At 38.4% G+C, this 24,795-nt stretch overlaps 1 pseudogene; it reads right to left on the bottom strand.

Annotated features, from left to right (window-relative positions):
• Positions 1-24,795, bottom strand: part of LOC118835412 — a 63,495-nt pseudogene that overhangs the window by 30,598 nt on the left and 8,102 nt on the right.

Raw genomic sequence — 24,795 nt, 5'->3', positions numbered from 1 at the left:
AGCCTTGATTTCTCCTGTTTCAGTACTTCCACTCTCACCTTTCAACCTACTTATTCTGTTTTCCTAATTCCATATCCTCTCCCCTACCCCTATCTTACACTCCACAGCTCTCAAGTCAGTACCATTAAGGATATTTTGCTGGACCTTCTTACAGTAATGATTCAGAAAATCCACTTAGTGATAACTTTAGCTGATTGGCTATATTATGATAGAAAACCTTATTAGCCAGTGAATGAACCTGCTAAGTGGATTTGTTTATCTTGTATCCATGGCAACCAAGGTTGACTAGGCTTTTTCTTTCAGCAAATAATAGGATGTTTTCAACTTTAAACGTCCAACTGGAGGATTGCCCTTGCTCTGAACTGTTCTGTTCTGTGTTGTTCAAATGAATTAGTAATTTAATTGTTTTTTTACCTCCTTCTGGGCAAGTAATGGGAAACATTTTTGAAAATGGACATCAGTGGACATTTTTCTATAAGATCCTGATTTCTCCTAACATTTCACAAATTTAAAGAAACTGGTCACTCAATAGAGTACGAGGTGAAATGAAGCCAAAGGCTTTTAACATTCTTTTTTTTTTTAATTTTGAGTTCCACACTCTCTCTCTCCCCTCCACTCCCTCCTTCCTGAGATTTTAAGCAATTTGATATAGGCTATACATTTCAGTCATGCAAAACATTTCTGTATTAGTCATGTTGCGAAAGAAAACAGACAAAAAAACTACAAAAAAGTGAAAAATGGTATGCTTTGATCTCCATTCAGATTCCATCAGTTCTTTCTCTGGAAGTAGATAGCATTTTTCATCATATGTCCTTTGGAATTGTGTTGGGATCATTGTATTATTGAGAACAGCTATGTCATTCACAGTTGATCATTGTACAATGTTGCTGTTACTGTGTACAATGTTCTCCTGGTTCTCCCACTTCACTTTTTATCAGTTCATGTAAGTCTTTCCAGGTTTTTCTGAAAGCATGCTGCTATTCATTTCATATTGCACAATAGTATTGCATTGCAATCATATGCCACAACTTATTCAGCCATTCTTCAATTGATAGGCATCCTCTCCATTCCCAATTCTTTGTCACCACAACGAGAGTTGCTATAAATATTTTTGCACAAATAGGTCCTTTTTCTTTTTTAAAAAAATCTCTGTGGGATATAGAACCAATAGTGGTACTTCTGGATCAAAGGTATGCACAGTTTTATAGTTTTTTGGGCATCGTTCCCAATAACTCTCCTGAATGGTTGAATCGGTTCACAATTTCACCAATAATGCATTAGTGTCCCATTCTCCCACATCCCCCTGACATTTATCATTTTCCTTTTCTGTCACATTAGTCAATCTGAGAGGTGTGAGGCTGTACCTCAGAGGGTTTTTTTATTGGCATTTTTCACATGACTATAGGTAACTTTGGTTTCTTGATCTGAAAACTGCCTATTCGTATCCTTTGAACACCTATGAATTAGGGAATGACTTATAGTCTTGTCTATTTGACTCAGGTCTCTATACATTGAGAGATGAGATCTTTATGAGAGACATTTGCTGTAAAAAAACTTTTTCCCTGGTTTTCTGCTTTCCTTATAATCTTGGCTACATTAGTTTTGTTTGTGCAAAAGCTTTTTAATTTAATATAATCAAAATTATCCATTTTATATTTTGTAATGCTCTCTATCTATTGTTTGGTCATAAATTCTTCGTTTCTCCATAGATCTGACAGGTAAACTATTTCATGATCCTCTAATTTACCTATGGCATCATCCTTTATGTCTAGTCATGTACACATTTTGCCCTTATCTTTATATATGCTGTGAGATGTGCTCTATTTCTAGCTTCTGCCAATGTTTTCCAGTTTTTGTCAAATAGTGAGTTCTTGTCCCAAAAGCTTGGATGTTGGGGTTTATTAAACACTAGATTACTGCTGTGTTGTTTGTTCATTTCAGTTCTGACTCTTTGTAACCCTATTTGCGGTTTTCTTGGCAAAAATACTATTGTGGTTTGCCATTTCCTTCTCTGGCTCTGGATCATTTTACAGATGAAGGAACTGAGGCAAACAGGGTTAAGTGACTTGCCACACAGCTAGTAAATGTCTGAGGTCAGATTTGAACTCAAGAAGATGAGTCTTCCTGACTCCAGGTCCAACACTCTATCCACTGCATCACCTAGTTGCCCTTTACCACTGTGTATTATCTAATTTATTCTACTGATCCACCACTCTATTTCTTAGCCAGTACCAAATTGTTTTGAAGATTACCACTTTGTGATGCAGTTTGAGATCTGATGTGGCTAGGCTAAATTCCTTCAATTTTTTTTTCATTAATTCCCTTAAAATTCTTGACCTTTTGTTCTTCCAGAAAAATTTTGTTATTATTTTTTCTAGCTCTATAAAATAATTTTTCGTAGTTTTATTGGTATGGCACTGAATAAATAAATTAATTTAGGTAGAATTGTCTTTTTAATTATATTGGCTCGGCCTACCCATGAATAATTGATATTTTTTCCACTGGTTTAGATCTGACTTTATTTGTGTGAAAAGTGTTTTGTAATTGTGTTCATATAGGTTTCTCTTAGCAAACCTTCCCAAGTATTTTATATTGTCTATTGTTACTTTAAATGGAATTTCTCTTTCTATTTCTTGCTGCAGAGTTTTCTTGGTAGTATGTAGAAATGCCGAGGATTTGGGTGGGTTTATTTTATATCGTGCAACTTAGCTAAAAAATTGTTAATTACTTCAATTGTTTTTTAGTTGATTTTCTAGGATCCTCTAAGTGTACCATCATATCACCTGCAAAGAGAGATAGTTTTGTTTCCTCTTTGCCTATCCTAATTTCTTCAAATTCTTTCTTTTCTCTTATTGCTATAGCTAACATTTCTATTACAATATTGAATAATAGTGGTGAAAATGGTTATTTTTGCTTCACTCCTAATCTTATTGGGAAGGCTTCTAGCTTATCCCCACTATATAGATAATGCTTGCTGATGGTTTTAGGTAGATGCTATTTATCATATTAAGGAAAGCTGTATTTATTCTTATGCTCTCTACTGTTTTTTTAATAAGAATGGGTGTTGCATTTTGTCAAAAGCTTTTTCTGTATCTATTGATATAATCATATGATTTTTGCTGTTTTTGTTATTCATAATGGTCATTATACTGATAGTTCTCCTAACATTGAATGAGCCCAGCATTCCTGATATAAGAAATGTTAAACTCTGTCCCATCTGGTCATAGTATATGATCCTTATGATATATTGCTGCAATCTCCTTGCTAGTATTTTATTTAAAATTTTTGCATTGATATTCATTAGGGAAATTAGTCTGTAGTTTTCTTTCTCTGTTTTCATGCTTCAGGAATCAGCACCATATTTGTGTTGTAAAAGGAATTTTTAGGACTCCTTCTTTGCCTAATTTCCAAATAGTTTATGTAGTATTGGAATTGTTTTTTAAATGTTTGGTAGAATTCACTTGTGAATCCATCTGGCCTGGGGATTTTTTTCTTAGGGACTTCATTGATGACTTGTTCAATTTCTTTTATAAGATGGGGTTATTTAAGTATTCTATTTCTTCTTCTGTTTATCTGGGAAACATATTTTTAATAAGCATTCATCCATTTCACTTAAAATTGTCATATTTATTAGCATATAGTTGGGCAAAATAGCTCATAATAATTGCTTTAATTTCCTCTTCATTTGTAGTGAGTTTACCCTTTTCATTTTTGATACTGGTATTTTGTTTTTCTTCTTCCTTTTTTTCAAATCAAATTAACTAATGGTTTATCTATTTTATAATTTTTCCTCATAAAACCAGCTTCTAGTTTTATTTATTAGTTCAATGGTTTTTTTACTTTCAAATTTATTAATCTCCCCTTTGATTTTTAAGATTCACAATTTGGAGTTTAATGGGAGATTTTTAATTTGTTCTTTTCTAGTTTTTTTTAGTTGCATGCACAATTTATTGATCTGCTCTTTCTCTATTTTATTAATATAAGTGTTTAGAGATATAAAAATCTCCCTAAATACTGCTTTGGTATGCTGTCTCATTGTTATTCTCCTTAATTGAAATTATTGATTGTTTTTATGATTCATTCTTTGACCCACTGATTCTTTAGGATTAGTTTCAAGTTAATTTTTAATTTCTCTTTCCACAGCCCTTCATCGAATATAATTTTATTGCTTTATGACCTGAAAAGAATGTATTTAATATTTCTGCTTTTTTTCATTTAGTTATGAAGGTTTTATGTCTTAATACATGGTCCATTTTTGTGTAGGTACAATGTACTGTTGAGAGAAAAATATATTCCTTTCTATTCCCATTCTATTTCCTGCAGAGGTCTATCATATATAGCTTTTCTAAAATCCTATTCATTTCTTTAACTTCTTTCTTGTTTACTTTTTGGTTAGATTTATCTAGTTCTGAGAGGGGAAAGTTGAGGTCCCCCTATTTATAAAGAGAACCTAAGTTATCATTTCTTTTCAATCTATACATTACCAGTGGGGGAGATCAAGGAAAGCTTAATCAAAATGGTGGTAGATATCTGAGTTGGACTTTGAGAGATGGATAGGATTTCAGCAGGTGAAGAGAGGGAAGTAGAACATTCTAAATGAAGTAAGCAGATTAGCATAAGCAAAAGCAAAGAAGTAGAAAAGTGCTGGGCATGTATGAGGGATGACAAGTAGTCCAGCTTAGCTGGAATACTAAAATATTTATTAGGAGGAGAGTATTATGAGATAAGGCTGAAAAAGTAGGGCGGCTACAGATTGTGGATGACATATTAGCTAATGTCCTTATGGAAAGGTATGAAGATCTTTGCCACAGGACTTTGATTTCTTTTGTTCTCTACTTCCACTCTTACCCTCCAACCTTTTTTATTCTGATCTCCGTTTAATTTCCCCAATCGCCCCTTGCACTCCACAGCTCTCAGGTCTGAACTGAATTCCAGACAAAGAAGATTGAACCGTACTTGTGTGGTGTTAATGTAATGAAAGATCTTCCCCCTCCCATTAATTTCATTAATAGGTCTCAGGTAGAGCTAGTTAAGGGAAGTTTGATTAGGGGAGACTTGTTTGTAGGAAGGCCCATACCCTTTTGCTAATTAGGTCACAAGGGTTGTGAAGCCCTCAGTCTCTAAAAAGGGTATATATACTCTGAGGGTACCTGTTAAGCTCTCTCTTAGAACTTCAGGAGGAGAGGACACAGGCAAGCAGACAGCTAGGATTTGTCAGTAAGTGTTTATGGGAAGGCCGCAACAGAGGGGAAGGTTATGGGATGGCTTGGCTCCCTGCTATGATATTGAGTTTTAAGTTCTTTGCTGTTATAATGAAATGGACTTACTGTTTTGGGGATACAATTTCTGCTATGTTGAATTGGAGTTATTGGTTTTGGGATCTGATCCTCTGGTGTCTGAATAAATGTTTTACTTCTGCCTTCTATATGGAGAGTCTCTTATATTCTGTGATACAGAACTATACAGGCATATTCATGGTCACCATCAATATTGTGACACTTGCCTTATTGATACAACTTGGTAGGCAATAACCTGCTAGGAAAGGTCTTTAAGCAGAGAGCTATAACTAGACCAAAGCATAAGCAAAATTGGTCTGGCAGTGATGTCAAGGATGAATTGGAGTGAGGAGAGTGAAGGTAGGAAGGCATGTAATGTCTATTGGATTAGAGAAGAAGAAACAAATTAGAGAGAGTTTGTAGTGGTAGAATTGGTGGGACTTGGCAGGTAATTTGGTATGAGAAGGATAGAAAAGGAAGAATAAAAAACATGGCACCAAATAAATTTTGCCCTCCCTTTACCCTTTCAAGAGAAGATCTTGTCTCATAATTTACTTAATTTACTGAGAAAATAGAAGCCATTTATCCTGAACTCCCTCTTTTCTCCTACTCTATTATCTCAAAACTCCTTGATTCTTTTCTTACTCTGTACTCTAGTCTCTAGTCTGGATGAAGAAGATGTGGCACTTTTGCTCACCAAAGCCAACTCCTTTACTTGTACCCTTTCCTATTTCCTCTTATCCTATTCTCACTCCCTCCCTTCTTTTCTGGTAGATTGCCCCCACAGTCCTTACCCTTTCCCTAAGTATTTATTTCTCCCTCTCTACTATCTCCTTTATTGCCTATAAACATACCCATGTCTCCCTCAGTCTTTAAAAAATGTCACTTGACTCAACCCTTTATACTTTTCCTCCCTCTCACAAACTCCTGAAAAGGTAGTCTATACTAGTTGCCTCCAATTCCTCTCATCTTCCCTACTCAATGTAAGTGTTGGAATAAAGCTTTCGACCTCATAATTCAACTGAAATTGCTTTCTCTGAAATTGTCTGTAATCTTTAGCCTTTTCACAATCATTATCTTTCAGGGATATATCCTTCTTGACCTTTCTGCAGCATCTAACAATGTTGACTGTCCCCTTTCCCTGGATACTCTTTTTTCTCTGGATTTTCATGACCCCAGTCTTTCTCACTCTCTGACTACTCTCAGTCTCCTTTGCTGGAACACACTGCCTTTTTTCCCAAAGGTATATCCTAAGGCTCTGATTCCTCTTCTCTTCTCCTACTACTACTACTTTCTCTCTCTCTCTCTCTCTCTCTCTCTCTCTCTCTCTCTCTCTCTCTCCTTGGTAATCTTATCAATTCCTATGGGTTTAATGATCATTTCTATGCTAATTACTCCCAAATCTATATATTCAGCCCTAATCTCTCTCCTAGACTCCAGTCCTAAATTACCAACTATCTATATTCTTAACAGAATATCCTATAGACATCTCAAATTCAACATGTCCATAACAGAACTCATTGTTTTTTGCTCAAAACCTACCCTTGTTTCTAACTCCCCTATTTCAGTTGAGGGCAACATTATCCTTCTAGACACCAGGTTCACAACCTTGAAGCCATTCTTACCTTTTCCTTTGTCCCACATTTTTCATTCAGTTGCTGAATCTGCCACCTCCATAACACCTCTCACATCCATCCTCTTATCTGTTTATAGACACCACCTTCATCATTTCTTACCTTAACTATAGCAATAGGGTTTCTATTGCTTAAGTCTCTCCCCTTTACAATTTATTTGCTAAATAACCACCAAATTGATATTATTAAAGGACAGTTTTGACTTTGTCATTCCCCTGTTCAATAAACTACAGTGATTAACTATTATCTTTAGGAACAAATACAAACTCCTCTATTTATGTAACTTGACTCTAACCTATCCTTTCAATCTTATTAAACATTTCTCCCCATCATGTACTGCCTCCATTTCTCACCCTGCTATACTACTCTGTAGTTTTCCATTATGCTCCCAGGAACTTCATCATCAGGAACCTCATCCTTCTGCAAGATTACCTTAGTCTTGCTACTCCGACCTTATGGGGAGGTGGGGAGGACTCCAGTCGTCCTGACCTATATCTTGCTACTGGATCCAGATGGCTCCAAAGGAGAAAATGAGATTCGTGACCTCGAACAGCCCTCCTTCACTTAAATCCAATTCACTTGCAAGTCATGGCATCACCTTCCTGATGTCGTGGTCCTCTTTGGGAATGAAGGACGAACAACAACCAATGAGTAGTTCTGGCTGCCCCACTGGGGACCCAAGTGGCCAGTTCCAGTTGGGCAATGCAGGTCCTTCCTTCTTTTCTTCCTCCCTTCACTCCTTCCTCTCTCTCTGTCCATATAGGGTATCATATCCTTATTTGCAGATGTTCTGTCCCAAAGAATGCAAATTTTGATGACTGAGACCTAATAAGATATCTTGGTGTTTACAGGCTAGATTTCTCCCTTAAAGACCAGGCCTTAAACTCAATTCATTCTGGCTCTCATCCATTGACCAACAATAGGTCCCAGCCCAAGCCCTACTTCATGGTCATAGTTTGGGCCCTCATGGTTCAGAGTGAATATAAATAGTAATTGTTTCTGTTTGGCCAGAAACCCTGAGAGTCTTCCCCTCCCAGATTGATTTTTTTAAATTAGGTAAAAGGGGCCATTCTTTGGCTCATTTCTAACCTAACCTTAATCACTGAATGGGTATTGCCTCAAAGTGAGAATTTGGAAAGACCTTAGCTTAAAAAGGCCAAGGTCTCTGTCTGTATCCTGGGCCATCTCTGTTTGTCCTGATCTATATCTGGCCACTGGACACAGATAGCTCTGGAGGAGAAAGTGAGGCTGGTGACTTTGCACAGCCCTCCCTCACTTAAATACAATTCTCTTGCAAGTCACGGCATCACCTTTCTGATGTCATGGTCCTCTTCAAGATCAAGGGACAAACAGCAACCTCATCAAGACCCTCTGACTAGAAGGTGGATCAAAGAATTCTTTCCCAAACTTCTACTTCAGGAGGGGACTCAGGCCATCCATCTCTTCATTTCCCATTCAGCTGTATTCCTTTGTACTTCTCCATCACCATCTCCCTCCCCCACCTTAAGTACTTTTCTCTCCTTTCTGAGCTTTCTTTTGGTGTTGTCTTCCCTCATAGAAAGTTCCTTGAAGACAGGGACTATTTTTCTTTTTCATATATGTATGCTGAGTGCTGTTCCTCCCATCTGCCTTTTTTCCTTCTACCTCTGTGTCTTTGCACAGAATTTACCTATGCCCCAAATGCTCTCCCCCTTCACTTTCACTTCTTGGAATCCCTAGTTTCTTCAAAGCTCAGCTTAAGTGCCACCTTTTATATAAAGCCTTTCCTGACCACCCTCCCCACAACTGTTACTGCCTCACCTTGAATTTACTTTGTATATATTTTACATAAGCTTAGATGTGTACATATTGCTTTGCCTTATAAGAATGTAAGCTCCTTAGGGAGAGAAACACTTTTGTATATGTATCCCCAATGCCTACCACAAGACCTGGAACACAGTAGATTGGCTGCCTGAATAATTGATGGTTAGAATGAGAGGTCATAAAGGAACCTTACTTATGACCCCCCTCAAAAATAACAGTATAAATTGTTAGGAATTCTCATACTAAATTTAAAATTCTTGGAAAGAATTGGAAATGATGAAGTGAATCTAAGAATTTTCATTCTTAAAAAAAAGTGGAATGAATCTACAAATTTCCATTCTTGGAAATGGTGAAATTCAGCAGATTGGAAAAGAGGAGAAAAAACTGTAGAAGTGTCAGAAGAAGCAATTAAAAACAAATTGAATATAGTAGAAGACAAAATGGCAAACAACACTGTTGAAATGAGAAAAATAGCTCAGGAAATAACTCAAACAGAACAAGATTTAGAAATAATGCAAATGAACATCACAGATATGAAATACAGAAGAAAAAATATTAAAAATTATTGAGCTTCAAAAACTACAGATGAAGAAAACAAGTTGATCTCTATATTTTGAGAGAAACTACTATAAAATTTCTTAGAATAAGCAAAAAAAAAGAGTGTCACCACAAATAGAAGGAATTCACAATACCCAAAAGAGGAAAAACAATAAAATTTAACTTGTCCAAACACAAAAGCAACAATATCAAAGCTACAGTGTCAAAGAAACAATTTTCCAAGTCACCAAAAGAAACACTGTAATCATCAAAAAGCATTAGAAATTTTTCTATAAAAACCTAGAAATGGCCAAAGGTACAGTAAGGTTTACATAAAATTAAAAAAAATATATACAGGCCTTGGACCAGCTCAATAGCCAGTCATTTCACAAGCATTTATTCCATGATTAATATTTTCAAGGTATTATAGTAAATGCTGCAGATACAAAGAAAGACATAAACACTATCCCTATGATCAGGAAGTTCATATTCTAATGGGTGAGAGAGCATATAAATAACTATGCACATACAAGATATATACAGTGTAAATTGAAGATAGTAAATGGTGGTGGGACCAGGAAAGGCCTCCTGAAGAAATCATGCTGCAGAAGGCAGGATTTGAGATGATGCTTGAAGGAAGCCAGGGCAGCTAAGAGGAAGATGTGAGGGATCAGAACATTTGAGACATGGGGGACAGCCAGTGTTAAGCAAAGAGTCAGGAGATCTAGTGTGGTGTTCAGGGAACAGTGAATAGACCAAGGTAGTTAGACTGTAGAGTGCATGGAGGGGAGTAAAGAAGATTAAGAAGGTAGGAAAGGGCCAGATTGTGAAGGGCTTTAAATGCCCATTAGAGGATTGATTCTATATTTGATCCTGGAAATAAGAGGGAGATACTGGAATTTATTGAATAGTGGGGTGACATGGTCAGACTTACACTTTAGGAAAATCATTTTGACAGCTTAGTGGTGGGTGAATTAGAAGGTAAGGTAGAAGACTATTGGATTAGACCACATGGGAGATGACAAGGTCTTACACCAAGGTGGTGGATGTTGGAGTAGAGAAAAGGAACTATAAATGAGAAATGTGAAAGTAGAAATGATGACTTGACAACAGATTGGATATGTGGAATGAGTATGAATGAAGAGTCAAGGAAGACAATAAGGTTGCAAGGTTGGATGACTGGGAAGATAGTGGTGCCCTTGACAGTAATAAAGTTAGGAAGACAAGAGGGTTGGAGGGGGAGGGGCAGGGAAATAATTGGTTCTATCTTGGGCATGTTGCATTTGAGATACCTATGAGACATCCAGTTTGAAATGTCCAAAAAGCAATTGGTATTGGAAGGCTAGAGCTCAGGAGATAGTCTAGGGCTGGATATACAGATTTGGGATTCATCTACATAGAGATATTAAATCCATGGAGACTGATGAGATCATCAAGTTAATATGGAGTGAGAAGAGACTAGGGACCAGGAATGAGCCTTGGGTAACACCCACAGTTAGTGGAGCATAACCTGGATAAAGATCCAGCAAAGGAGACTGAGAAAGAGTGGTTAGACATAGAAGAGAACTAAGAGAAAGTAGTGTCACACACACACACACACACACACACACACACACACACACACACATACACACCCCTCAGAAAAGAGAGTAATCCAGGAGGGTGAGGTGTCAAGGAGTGAGAAAAGACTGTTAGATATGACAATTCATACATCACTGGTAACTTTGGTTAGGTTAGTTTCAGTCACGTGATGAGATTGGAAGTTAGACTGAAGATAGCTTAGAAGAAAGTAAAGGAGAAGAAATGGAGGTACTAAATGAAGACAGCTTTCTCAAGGAGTTTAGCTGAGAATGAGAAGAGAAATATAGGAAGATGACTAGTGGGCATAGTTGTATAAAGGGACAAGTTTTTGAGCCAGTAGCTAGGGACAGATTGAAGATTAGGAAGTGACTGGGGGTAATAGTGGGGACCGTCTGTTGGAGGAGAGGAGGATGGTATTAAGAGGACCTGTGCAGTGTTTTGCCTTGACAAGGAACAAGGCTACCTCTTCATGCGAGGGAGTGAAGGAGATGACATTTGAGTGATGTGAGATGAGGGAGTGGGAAAAGAGGAAGGTCCTGGGAGATGGCCTTAAATTTTTAGTGAATTGTGAGACCAGATCCTTGGCTGAGAAGGGGGGGAAAATCAATCCTAGAATCAGTTTTTTTTTTAATAAATCCAAGCATTCTTTTTCTAGGATGAAAGATGACATGAGCAACTGTTTTCTTTAAAGAATTCATCAAGAAAAAAATTTTCAGGAAGATCTTTAGAAATGAACTTTAAAAAACACTGGGGAGAATGTAATTAGGAGCTACTATAATTGTGGATCTGGAGTTTTAGCTGAGGGTAACAGGAGCAAAGAAAAACTTTGAAGCAGTTTCTGGAAGCAATTATATAGAGAGCAAGTGTAGAGTAGAACAACTGTCAAGCATTAATGAGAGACCAGCTGACAATATGTACATTTGTTGTGGGTGAAATCAGCATGCTTTTGTTATTTTTCTAGTAAGAAAATATACTTAGACTCAGGAAAATTAGTTGCTGATAGTTATTTAGAGATGAGGGTTAGGATGGTTGGAAAAGTGGAAGGTCTCTGGAGGAGGCTTCTGGGATAAAAGGCAGTACATGAGTTAAGAAATGGATATGAAGGCAAGGGAAACCAGGGTGAGAGGAAGAGGACTTGGAGAAGTGTAACCTGGGCTCAAACCTAAGCATTTGCATAAGACTTTTCTCATCGGGGAGAGAAAGATAGCTCAATGCCCAGCACGGATGAGTAGATCTGGTGAGATCTTAGGGGTTTTCCTGCTTCTGGTTTCTAACTTTAAGAAGTGACACATGCAGTTCCAGGTTCTGTTTAGGAAGAGATCTCTGTAGGGAGAGAAAATTCCAGGAAGAAACTGAGCTTTCTCACTTCTAGAGAAAGAGTCTATTCCCTATGTATTTTCTGGTATATTCTCATCTGTGATTTCTGTTTACAATTTGCTCAGATAAATGACTTAATTGCTTTTTAATATTTGTGGTGGTTTTTGTGTAACTGATTTTGGTGTGAAGAGAGTCAAGTGCTTGGATAGGGCTTGGGGTATTTCTTCCTGATTAAGAGAGAGAGAGACCGGGAAAAGTACCTTCAACTTAAAAATTATTTCACCAAGACTAACAATATTTAGGGGACTGGATAGATAACATTCTAGTCTGGTATATCTTCTATGAGAAAAGCAATGAGAGTCAGACTTGCTGTTCCAACTTTGTGTTCTTCTGGATGAAATGAAAATCTCCCTTGGAGAGGAGTGGATGAGACTCCAGAGATATTGATAGATTCCTCCCCTGCGAGCCACATTTGGACAGACCTACATGGATATACATATAACCTACATGGAAAGCATACATCTTACAGCAAATACAGGTCAAAGGGACTGGAAATCATGTTAAGGGTGAAGTCAGAGTAAAGGTAAAGAGTAGGTTTAGAATGAATGAAAGAATGGGAAAGGTAGAAGGTTAGAAGTTTATGGTCAGAGAGTGCAAAATTAAACCTATACATTTTAGTAGGTGTGCAATTCCAAGAGTTACCTCATTATTCTGCTGGTATGTGGTTAAGAGGAACGAAGAAGGTGGATAGAATAGAAGAGGTTGAGAAGATGACGAGTTAGATTATCAGAGAGGTTGTCAACATGAACACTGAGGTCCATAGTGGTTAGCTGGAGAGGAAGATTGTGAGATAGATACTAAAGTCATTGAGAAAGACAAAAGACTTGAGGAAGTCAATAAAAGACAGCTGCAAGGTTGAGAAGATTGCACGTCCTTGAAAGACTATGGTTGGCTGAAGGATACTAGTAGAGAAACAAGCTAAGAGTGGCAGTGAAGATCAAGAAGTGTGCTGTCTTGTCTTCACCTGGCCTACGATTAATCACCCCAGATAGGGATTTGGAAGCTGTCTAATTTTTTTTCTATTAGCAGGGGGCACCAACTCATAACAATAGTAAGCCTCATATGAACCAAAATATTTATAGCAGGACTTTTTCTGATAGCAAAGGATTAGAAACAAATTAGATGCCCGTTGATCGAATTGCTAAGGAAATTGTAGCACAGAAATGTAATAGGATATTACTGTGCTGTAAGAAATGACAAATATGAGCAGAGAGAGGCATGGAAAGATCTAAATGAACTGACAGAAAGTGAAATAAACAGAGTTAAGAAAAACAATATAAATAGTGTATGTATATACTGTGTAACAATGTAAATGGAAAGAACAGCTCCAAAACAATCAAGATGGTATGTTGCAAAATTAGCACGAATTAGTGTGGCACTAAAACAAGGAAGAGATAGAAGAAAACACTCTCCACCTATTGCTTTCCAGGGGTGGAAGGTGTGTTGAGTGCACATACTTTCAGACTTTTGATGTATTGCTCGGTTTGCTAATTTTTTTGTTTTTAAATTCTTTTAAAAATTATTTGTTGTCATAGCTGGTTGTCTAGGAACAAGGAAGAGGAGGGATATTGGGAGAAGTTTGGGTGATACAAAAATCGAAAGATAGCTATGAAAATTATTTTTAAAAACAATAATGGTAAGCAATTGAGGAACAATCCATCTATAAGGAAACATCTTCCTGAGCTGCCTTGGATAAGAAATGGCATCAGCTTCTTTGCTTGAGCTCTACCTTTTCCTGTGGGAAGGAGGGATCAAGGGGGGAAAAACCACCCATAAGGTTAACAGAGATACAAGCTTTGAGTTAGTTCCCCTTTAAAAGGAAAAAGTGGGGGTTGAGGCAAAGCCCTTTCCATTTGCTTTGTAGTCTCACCAAATGCCCTCTCAGATGTGAGGGGTGCGAGTGAGTAGAGGTGTTCCTCAGTTTCCAATGCCCATGGTCTGTAACAGGAGCAAAATCATCACAAAGGAAAGGATTAGGGAACCAGTGGCATCCAGAAACCCCCTAACCCTGCCCTGCCTAGGCCCTTTCTTCTCTCTTCACCTCGAACAAGTAAGATGTATGATCCCTCCCAGAAACTTTCAAAAATCAGTCCCCAAAATTCAAATTCAAAGTTGTTGTGGAACTGGTGAACTCTGATAGCTTCTAATTTGAGATTCTCATCTCCCTGTTAGTGATCTCAAGGCAGGTGCCACATTAGCAATGAAAACTATCCAAAAGTGTAATAGGTTGCTTCCAGAGATAGGTTCCACCTTGCTTGAAGTCCTTTTCTTTCTGCCTTTGAGATCTGTGCCCTTCTTCTTCCTTACCAGCCTTTGAGTTTGGGGTCAGGTAAAGGGCAACTGGGCCATGTGGCTGCTGCAGGGCAACAGCTGCTGCTGCTGTGGTGCTTGTAAAAACTATGACTCCCTCTCACAAAAAGCCTGGACTATGGAAATGTGCTTTCTATCAGAGCAATGGGTAAAACAAAGGACATTGCCTTAATTAAATTCCTAAAGTCCCCCATACTATGTGTCAATGTAACTGTAAGTAACTGTAAGGTATGTTCCCCCCCTCACCTTTAGCGAAATAACTCCTTTTTAAAATCTGAAAAGAAACATGCAAGTTAGCACAATCACAGTTACTCCCACTGGTTACAACTTCTAGGCATAAGTTTCATGTAGATAAGCTTAAGAGGTCCTAAGGCACCATCTGAGCTCATTCAATGTGTGCGCCGGAAATAAAGCTCCAACCCCTCTCCTCACACATAACTACACCCTTCTAAAAATTGTGTAAAAATCCATGGTTTTGTCCACTGGTCAGCCAGCCTTAGCCAGGCTGACTTGCTAGTGGGATAGGGGAACCCACCTGACTCTGCCCAAGAGGAGCCATGATATCAGATCATGGCTCCGGTAGCCTTAAAGGGGTGATCCTGTAACCCTGTAAGCATGGACAGCTCCTGACAGACAGTTCCCATCAGTCTTGCTTGCCCAACGTTGGCCATAGGCATTTACGCTTGCCTTTACAACAAATACTGTGTATTGTGCATTACTCCTAACTGGACCCAAGTTATTCCTGGTACTTCATGTCAAGTTCTGACACGTTCTAGGTGGCATCATCTGTGATCCAAATCAGTGGGAGGCCAGAGACCCCAGCATCAATGGATGAAATGGGAGCTCCATTGGATTAGTGGTTGCTGTGAAACCTTTGCAGTTGGAGAGAAGCCTAGATGACCATCTACCTTCTAGCACTTTGACTCCCTTTCTTTCTAACTGACAGAGGTGACCACAAGTGGTTCTCGCTCATGGAAGCTCTTCTCTTCATTTTCCCCTTAACCTTCTCAGTATAACAGGGCAAATCTGTCATCATAATGGCACTCAATGTCCCACTATTTCTCTAGATTTGTCTTGCTCACTCCAATTTGTTTTCACACCAGCAGGTCTAAGTTCCCAGGGACAGCTCAGTACCACACATTTCATTCCAACTCTCTTAGGGTTCTGGTAACCTTGTTGAGGAGAAATGCATTTCTTCCCTTACTCCCTACTCTAGCTCTTGAGCCCCCATGCAATGCATTTTCTACCTACAAAGCAAGGTACTCACAAGTATATTATCAAATCCACAAAGTGAGTAATATTTATACAAACAGCTACTCACAATTATGACACTTTTATATCTGAAATATGCACTTAACAATAAAGCAAAAGAAATACTATTATAAATACTAATATATTGAAGTAAGTACACAAATAACATAACATCACAATTCACACATAAACCTGGATGACACTCTACCACCAATGCACTTAATAGTTAGGGTGAAGAATGGGCATACATTTATAGCAACTTCACAAGGAAGCACAAGAGGACAGGAAACTCAAGTGCTTGGAATAACTCACAAGTCTGGCCTGAAGACTGATGTTGTTGGTCCATTCAAGAACACCTGCTCTCTACGAAACGGCTTCTCTGTTCACTTCTTGACTGTGGATCCTCATTTTTCTTCAGTTAGAGAAATCCTCTTCTCCTTCTTGTAGTATTTGTAAGCTCTTTCAAGTAACTGTCATCCTTAAGGGGGCATTTGGAAAGTTAGCTGTAAAGGGGAATAGCAGGTCTAGATTATAGAACTGCAATGTTTGTCAAACTATCTCTGTGGAACCAGTTCATTCACCCGAAGGCTGTGCTGTCTAATCAGAATGGAGCTCTGATGACACTGATACGAAATATCTATCAGGAGCTCTTAGACAACAAAATAAATTCTCTCTTTTTGACCAATTAGGAATCACTCAGGGAAGCTTTCTATCAACTGACTTCTTTCTACAGCCACACCTCTAACAGAATAGTTTTTAAATTCCCATCCCCCTCATGTGTTTTTAATTCTTTCTGAGTCTCAGTGATTAACATTTTATTTAAATAAACAACTCCCCAAATTTCCCCTATCAAATTTATAGTCTTTTTAAAAATCATAGCTCAATCTCCAAATGTTTATATGATTTCTCATTTTTGTATATACTCTTTAGTCATAGACCATACTTATGCAAATTAAATGACATACCATAATGTTTTGTAGGTCTGAAGTTTTTAATATGGTCATCCATCCTTTGGTGCCTATGAAGTTGTTTCTTTACATTCTTGTTTCTCTAGATTTAAAAAAAAATCTTTCTTTGTCTTTATTAAACTGTTCGCACACAAGTAAAGGATCATTCTGTATTTTTCACAGAAATTTGTAGAAAGTTGTTTCTTCATACATACATATTAGCAGTGTGTATCTTCTATTTTTAGACTTTTTAATTAAAATGTTTTAAGTGGTGAAAATCTATCCTTCCTTTCTTTCTCCCTCTGTCTCTGTCTCTGTGTCTCTCTGTCTCTGTGTGTGCCTGTGTGTGTCTCTCTGTCTGTGTCTCTCTGTCTCTGTCTCTCTGTGTCTCTCTCTGTCTCTCTCATCTCTGTCTCTGTCTCTCTGTCTGTCTCTCTCTCTGTCTGTCTGTCTCTCTCTCTCTCTCTCTCTCTCTCTCTCTCTTTCTCTCTCTCTCCCTCCCTCCCCTCCTTCCCCTTCTCCTCCTCCCCCAGCACTGCGAAAGAAAAACAAAACCCCTTTTAAAAACAGGTAAAGTTAAGCAAAACAAAACAACATAATAGCTAGCATTTGTATTGCACCTACCATGCACCAGGCACTGTGCTGAGCACTTTGCAAATATCTCTTATGATCTGTACTACAACCCTGGCAGTTGGGTGCTATCATTATCCCAGATTTACATTTGAGGAAATTTAAGGAAGCTGATTAAATGACTTGCAAAAGTAGTAAGTATCTGAGGCTGTATTTAAATTCTGGTTTTCCTGACTCCAGGTGTCACTGCTTTGATCACAGTTCCTAAGTCTTTCAAAGTTGTTCATTTTTATGATGTTATTGTTTAAATTATTCTCCTGTTTCAGTTCAATTTACTCTGCATCAGTTCATGCAAGTCTTCCCAAGTTTTTCTGAAACTATCCCCTTCATCATTTCTTACAGCATAATAATGTTCCATCACATTCATGTACCATAACTCGTTTAGCCACTACCCATTGATGTTTCCAATTATCTGCCACTACAAGAAGAGCTATGAATATTTTTATTCATCTTCACTTAGAGTTTGTTTTGCTTCCCTCCCTGAACTACCCTCCTACTTACTCCCTTCTCTCCCTTCTCCTGGTTCCCTCTTGTTACCCAGTTTAGTGAAATGCTTTTCTGTGTTATCTGGGAAACACACCAACTACACCCCCAAGCTAGCACCCACTGTCACACACAAAACTCCCCTTTCAGGGAAAAAAGTAAATGCTTCTTTGCAAACAGTTTCCTTGGCATACTTTCTAAAATATTCCTTCATGAAATGCAAATTTAAGTTTCTACAAGTCAATATTATACCCACAAACAATTGGTGTTTATCTTGGATAACTTTTTCAAAAACTACCAGCAAAAACCCATATAAGAATGTCTTCTCATGTTGTAGTAGAAGGAAAAAAGGATTCTTGCTCTTTGAAGGGCCCTTAACAGAGGGCGATGCCTCATGCATGCCAGGAACTGATTTTGCCTTTGACTGCTGGGTGTGTGGAAGGTGGTATTATTGAACTAGCTCCACTAATTACCTTTTGATTGGTACCAATACATACTCTGAGTAGCTGCATTTCTGCTTAAATTACTGTTCCCCAGGAATTAGTTTTTCTTAATTCCTACAGCCCACTCTCAGAGATAAGATGTCATGCTCCTTTCTGTCTCTCCTGTTCTCTTTCTCCACCTCCTTGCTTTCTCTCTCTCCTCTCTCATTCTTTTTCTCTGTTTGTCACACACACACACACACACACACACACACACATACGATAAGAATACTGGACCTGGAGCCAGGGAGACCTGAATTCAAATTCCGCCTCAGATACTTTCTAGCTTTGTGACCCTAGGAAAGTCACTTAACTTCTCTCAGCCTCAGTTTCCTCAACTATAAAATGGGGATAATAGCACCGACCTCAGCTGGATAATAAATGCAAAGCACTTCACAAAGCCTAAAGTGCTATATAAATGCTAGCTATCGTGAAACCTGTTCTAATCTTACTACCCTCTACATACTGTATGGTCCAGTGGTTCTGTCCTCCTGGCTATTCTTCCATCTCCCAACTCTGCATTTTCATTAACTGGCCACCCAAGCCTGGAATGCCCTCCTTCCTCTTCTCTGCCTCCTGACTTCCCTGGATTCCTTCAAGTCTCACTCCATCTTCCACAAGAAGCCTTCCCCAGTCCTCTCTAACCTTGGAGCCTTCCCTCTGAGATGACCTCCGATTTATCCTTTAGATATCCTATCTCTACAAAGTTTTTTACATGTTGCCTCCCCCATTAAACTGTGAGTTCCTTGAGAGCTGGGACTGTTTTGCCTTTGTATTCCTTGCACTTAAGCACTGTGCCTGGCACATATAAGCTTAATAAATGCTTGTTGACTTAGCTTGTCTATCATTATTATTACTGTCTATCTTCCAAGCTAGCAGTGATTGGGGAGCTTGGGCCTGGGGTGCTGCAGGGATGATAAAGCTGCTGAATCAGGCCCTACTCTGGCTACCTCCACTAGCACAAAGGACTTCTAAGTGGCACCTATTCTTATATAGCCTTAGAATAAACTTCACCTCATTTTATAGCTATAAGTCTTGTATATAGTAATTTCCTACACCTCTTATTTGGTGCATCTGAGCATTGATTGGCTTGTACATCAAGCTAAAACACTGGGATGCCCCAGCCTTTCTTTGAATACCAGCTTTTCAATAATGACAAAAAAAATCGACAAATAACAAGATTGTAGTTCTAGTCTCCCTGCTCTTCTAGCCCATGCTTCCTGAGGATGGGAGATGAATCTTCTGAATGAATGGTTCTGACCATCTCAGTCCCTCTGCTCTAGAAGCTTTATTTGGGATGTCATCTGAAGACCAAAAATCTTACCCTGAAATTTAAGGCACTCCATGAACTACCTTTTCATTTTATCTTATGCTGTTCTCTTTTGTGGTATCCAAACATATCAGAAGCTTTTGACCATATTATTCTCTTAATCTTAGAATGTTTTCCCCCACAATTTTAGTTCATTGAAACTATACCCATCATTCAAGGTCCAGTTTCAATATCAATCAGTCAATAAGCATTTATTAAGTGCTCACAGTGTGTCCAGCACTGTGCTATGTACTGGGGATATTTGGTTGTCGTTCAGTCATTTCCTACTCTTCATGACCCCATTTGGAGTTTTCTTGGCAAAGATACGGAAGTGGGTCACCATTTCCTTCTACAGCTTATTTTGTGGATGAGAAAACTGAGTCAAACAGGGTTAAGTGACCTGCCCAAGGACACACAGCTAGGAAGTGCCTGAGGTCACCTTCCTGACTTCAGGTCCAACACTCCATCCACTTTTTCATCACCTAGCTGCCCCTGGGAATACTAAGAAAGGTAAAAGACAGTCCTTAGCCTCAACAAGTTTACAGCTTATTACAATGGCCCCTCCTTTCTGAGGCCTTTCCTATTCTTTTCAGTAATCCCTTCTTCCCTAGAACTCTAACAGCATTTTTTTTTTGCATTTCTTTGATGCATTTCTCTCCTTCTACTCTGAACTATATATGCATTTTGTTTAGTGTCTTATCTCTTATATTAGCAGAGTTCCAGTTTCGTCATGTAATAATATTCAATACTCCTACTACCTACTTCAAAAGGTTGTTGCTGGGGAAGGGTTTTGCGAACCCTAAAATGCCATACAAGGTGTTCCCAAAATCCTGGTGAAGTTTTAAATTATTTAAACTTCTGGAACACCCTGTCTAGATATGAGTAATGATTATAGTTATTGTAGTAAATTCCTTGTGGGCCTATGATTCAGCCTTTATCTAAAGGTAGCTCAGAGTGTGTATAGTATATGTATATGTGTGTAGTATATAAAGAGCTGGACTTGGAGTCAAGACACTTGAGTTCAGTTCCTGCCTCAAACACTTTCTAGCTATGTGATCCTGAACAAGTCACTTAACCTCCATCAGCTTCCGTTTCCCCGTACATAAATTGGGGATAATAATAGTACCATATTTCCCCATGTATAAGATGCACCCTTTTCCCAAAAAATTTGGGGTCTAAAAACTGGGTGCATCTTATACAGTGGTAGTAGATATTTTTACTTGCATTTCCCTCTTTTTTGTGCTTGTTTTTGCGCTCATTGTTTCGCATTTATTACTGGTATATTAGGTTGTGTTTTGCAATGTTCTGCCCAGAAATGGCTCAGAAAAGATTTTCTTACAGTGCTGAATTCAAGTTAAAAGTGATCCAGTTTGCAAAAGTGAATGGAAATCATGCTGCTGAACATAAGTTTGGTCCTCCTCCAACTGAGAAAACAAGCCAAGACTGGCTATGGGAAGAAGAAACCTACTGAAAATGCCATGAGAGGCAAGTCAGCAAAATGGCCTGATTTAGAGGGGGAATTGAAGATATGGATTGAAGAGCGAAGGGCAATTGGAATTCCTGTGTCCACAAAGATGGTTCAGCATGAGGCAAGAAGAATTGCTGATGAAAAAGAAGTTACTGATTTCAAAGGAGGACACAATTGGTGCTTCAGGTTCATGAAACAGAATGGACTAAGCATGTGTACACACACCAGACTTGTCCAAAAGATGCTTAAAAGCTATGAGCAGATGAATAAAACTTGAGTTCAATAACTTTATGTAATACATTTTTTTCAGATTTCAGGGCCCCAAAATTAAGGTGTGTCTTACACATGGGGAAATACTGTATCTACTTCCCAAGACTGTTGGGAGGATCAAATGAGGACATATTTAAGGTACTTTGCAAACTTTAAATTGCTTCATAATTGCTAGCTATTAATATTATTTATCTTTATTGCCACCCCTTGTGTGAGAAATAATCATCTTACCAAAAACTCCACTTGGCCATTAGTGAATTTAGGGAAAAAAAAATTATTTTACATCATTTCTGGCAGGTGACCCTTAGGAAAAGTCACACCAGCCTCTTAATTCCCATTCTCCACCTTGAGGTCTCTCCCCTGTTCTCCATTGGCGGGATACAACTTCCATGTTCTTCTCCTAGATGTGTTCCCCTTCCCTTGTTATGCGTTGTATGTGCATTCAAATTAGCTTCTTCCACTTGAGTTAATATTAAACAGCTCGTTAAGCATGCGTACAAGTTTCTGACTTTTTACTTGCTCAGAAGCCTGGTTCTGCTAGGTCACAGCTTTGGTTGGCTCTGGTTCCTTCTGACTTACATTCTGTTATCTTTCCTGCAAAGCTGGGAGTATGTGTAGGTGTCACTCCTGTGGAAACAGAATTCCTTCTTCTGCTTCTCACTCCCTGCATGTAGCACATAGTAGGCACTCACAGTTTTGTTGAATGAATGAATAACTGAACAAGGAGCCAATTGAATTACAGGAATGAAAGTGATTTCATAAATATGTAAAATAGGTAACAATCATTAATATCTCACTTTTATATAGTGTTTTATTCTTTCCAAAGTTCTTTAACATTCAGCAGAAAGCCTCCTTAAAAACATCTGTTCATATAACAACATATTCCTAGCATCTTAAAAGATATTTGCAAACAGTTCCCCAAATGGCCTATGCTGTCATTCCTTACTCTTCTTTTTGGAAGACTCTTTAGTACAGACCATGAATAGGAAGCTATCTTGTTACAATAATTACTGCCACATGATCATAGCTTTAGACCTGGAAGGGACATCTGATGCAATCTCCTAATTTTATGGAGAGGTTAAATGACTTACCTAAAGACACACAGCTAATAAGTGACAGAATTGTGATTTGAACTCAGGCCCTAGAACTCCTGGGCAGTTATAATGCTGGGCCTGCAGTCAGAGAGACCCAAGTTCAAATCTGACCTCAGACACTTACTAGCTATGTGACCCCAGACAAGTCACTTAACCATCTTTGCCTCAGTTTCCTTATTTGTAAAGTGAGCTGGAAAGGGAAATGGCAAACCACTGAAGTTTCTTGCCAGAAAATTCTAAAATGAGTCACAAAAAGTAGGACATGACTGAACCACAATAACAAGTGTTGTTTTTTAGTCATGTTCAACACTTTGTGACCTCATTAGGAGTTTTCTTTGCAACGATACTGGAGTGGTTTGCTATTTACTTCTCCAGTTCATTTTACAGATGAGGAAACTGAAGCAAACAGGGTTAAGTGATTTGCCTGTGTTCACACAGCTAGTAAGTGTCTGAGGCCAGATTTAAATCGGGAAGATGAGTCTTCCTGATTCCAGGCCTGGTGCTATGCACTGTGGTACCACCTCACTTGCCATAAAAATGACTAAACAAAAACCCCTTCAGACTCTAACTTGGTGTTTTCCCCACTGTACCATGCTTAGTCTTTTTGTTGCTTCCTTATGTTTTCAAATATTTTCCTTTTGCTCTTCACATTATGTCACTCACTTTCCTATAAGATGATATCTGGCCAAGACTAGCATACTATCTTGTTTCCCTTTTGCAATTGTGATCCTCTCTAGATTCTCAATACTCTTTTCTCGGTTGCTGTTTAAATCACTGCCTATATCCTGGGGTCATCTCCAGTGAATAGTGCAACAACTGGAGGGTCTTGATTTCTGCTGGGTTGTCTGTAAAAGCCAAGCCATGAATGTTAATCATTCTATTTCCATGGCTCATTTGCTCAGGCAGATGGGATTTTTACACACTTGGGTTTTAAATTTGCATCTCTGGGAGCAAGCAGCCTTTTCATCCACTACATATTCACATCCCACTCAACTCATCACCATACTGGGAAAATGTGGTCTGGATCCTGGATTTCAAATCTGCGGGCCACTCATAGTGGTTTGCGATCTTCCAGGATGTAATTATGGGCAGCTAGGTGATGCAGTGGATAGAGTAGTGGGCCTGGAGTCAGGAAGACTCATCTTCCCAAGTTCAAATCTGGCCTCAGACGACAAGAAGACATTATGCAGCTTTGTCTCTTTATTCATATGAATAATATAAACAAACTAACTAGCTTTCAGAAGAGGAATAGATATTAAATAGAGGGATAGAAAGATATAGAGAAAAGACATCTATTAACTGCTTACTAGCAACAAAAATAACTTGCATTTATATAGTTCCTTGCAATAATTCAGTGAGACATGGAGTGAAAAAAAATATGCCCCATTTTATAGACTAGGAAATTTCAGTTCAGAGAGATTAAGTGATTTGCCCCCAGTCACATAGGTAGTTTCAGAGCAGGAACTGTCCACCTTCAAATTTATTGTTCTTTCCATTACACCCTATTGCTTTGCTATTAATAATGGTAACTCATATTTAAATTATGTTTTACAGTTTTCAAAGCACTTTTCCTTACAGCCTTGTATGGTGAATAGGGATAGTGCTAGTAGCGCAAATAGATTAGTGATATTTTTAAGATTTGAGACCACCGGTCTAGGCCATATGATAGGTGAACATGTTAGATAGCCCATACTTTTATATATTAGAATTTAAATTTTGCCATTTTAGAAGCTATCAGCAACAATGGTGATTTCTTTAAGACCCTGGATTAAGTATTGTTTCATACTCCCGCATTGTACCTGAAGGACACTATCGAACAATTATCACTCTGTGAACTTAACTTCTTGTAAATTTTTGTGGCTTCTCCATGAAGACCCCGGGCTCTTCAGTTCTAGCTTTCCTTTTTCATCTATCATCTTTGGCTTGGTCTATTTCCCTCAGAGCTGAAACTAATTACAGGGCAAATGGGGCTTTGTCACAGGGTACAAACATGGCAAGAAGAAAGTACCCTCAGAGGGTATACACTTCCGCAGTTCCTACACATAACAATCACCACTTCTAAGGCAACTGACATCTCTGTATCTTGTCTTTATTTCTTCCTTTCTTTCGTGAGGCAATTGGGTTTAAGTGACTTGCTCAGGGTCACACAGCTAGTAAATGTCAAGTGTCTGAGCTCAGGTCCTCCTGATTCCAGGGCCGGTACTCTATGCACTGTGACTCCTAACTGCCCCTATATCTTGTCTTTAAAAAAGAGTTTTATTGTGCTTTGTGTTTATATTACAGGCATTTATATATCATTCCCATTTTGTGAGAGGTCTCTCATAACAAAGTAAAACAGTTAAA

This window comes from Trichosurus vulpecula, chromosome 1, assembly GCF_011100635.1.
Source record: "Trichosurus vulpecula isolate mTriVul1 chromosome 1, mTriVul1.pri, whole genome shotgun sequence".
In the NCBI taxonomy this organism is placed as follows: domain Eukaryota; kingdom Metazoa; phylum Chordata; class Mammalia; order Diprotodontia; family Phalangeridae; genus Trichosurus; species Trichosurus vulpecula.
Note: the sequence above shows the minus strand (reverse complement) of the source record. Positions and strands in the feature narration are given on the sequence as shown.